General features: G+C 47.7%; 1 long non-coding RNA gene across 2 annotated transcripts; it reads left to right on the top strand.

The window, feature by feature from the left end:
• The first annotated feature begins 75 nt into the window (after positions 1 to 75).
• LOC111649268 (uncharacterized) lies at positions 76 to 874 on the top strand. Of its 2 annotated transcripts, XR_015436710.1 has the most exons (3): positions 76 to 195; positions 282 to 623; positions 770 to 874. It is a non-coding gene; the product is annotated as an uncharacterized LOC111649268 (long non-coding RNA). The 2 variants fall into 2 exon arrangements; XR_015436709.1 differs by having other exon boundaries at positions 282 to 874.
• The last annotated feature ends 158 nt before the right edge of the window (positions 875 to 1032 follow it).

Raw genomic sequence — 1032 nt, 5'->3', positions numbered from 1 at the left:
CAGCTGTGATTAGAGATCAGTACTGACAGTGCTGCCTGTCTCTCTTTTCACCTGCCCCACCCCCCCAACCCCCCCAGAGGTATGAAGGTGATAGAGAACAGAGCTCTCAAGGACGAGGAGAAGATGGAGCACCTGGAGGTTCAGCTGAGAGAGGCCAAACAGATCGCTGAGGAGGCTGATCGGAAATATGAGGAGGTCAGATGTGACCTGTCAGTATCAGACAGTACAGGGTTAATGTTCAGTCATCTAACACCTGTACACTGTCTGCGTTTGATTGACAGGTGGCTCGCAAACTGGTGATGGTGGAAGGAGAACTGGAACGAGCTGAAGACAGAGCCGAGCAGTCTGAGAGGTTTATAACACACACACACGATACACACACCACAAAGGGTGTCGATCTGGATCACACTGTGCAGCTGTTCCTAATAAAGTGACCACTGAGCATGTAACACACACTGCACCAACACACACTGCATGTCTTACAGCTGCTTACAGCATGAAGCTGCTGCTGCTCTGATACTGCAGACAGACAGTCAGACAGGTAGACAGACTGACGAGTAAATAGTCAGACAGGTAAACAGTCAGACAGGTAGACAGACAAGTAAATGGAGACGGACAGACAGGTAAACAGAGATAGACAATCAGGCAGACAGACAGAGAGACAGGTAAACAGTCAGACAGGCAGACAAACAGGTAAATGGAGACGGACAGACAGACAGGTAAACAGAGATATACAGACAATTAGACACGCAGACAGACAGATAGACAGGTAAACAGAGATAGACAGACAATCAGGCAGACAGACAGAGAGACAGGTAAACAGTCAGACAGGCAGACAAACAGGTAAATGGAGACGGACAGACAGACAGGTAAACAGAGATATACAGACAATTAGACACGCAGACAGACAGATAGACAGGTAAACCGATAGACAGACAATTAGACACGCAGACAGACAGATAAACAGGTAAACCGATAGAAAGACAAATAGACGCGCAGATAGACAGGTAAACCGATAGACAGGCAGACAGA

This window comes from Seriola lalandi, unplaced genomic scaffold, assembly GCF_002814215.2.
Source record: "Seriola lalandi dorsalis isolate HSWRI2012SDOR001 ecotype SW California unplaced genomic scaffold, Sedor1 jcf7180001964385, whole genome shotgun sequence".
Classification (NCBI taxonomy): Eukaryota; Metazoa; Chordata; class Actinopteri; order Carangiformes; family Carangidae; genus Seriola; species Seriola lalandi.
The sequence above is the reverse complement of the archived record's forward strand: the minus strand, read 5'-3'. Positions and strand labels throughout refer to the sequence as shown.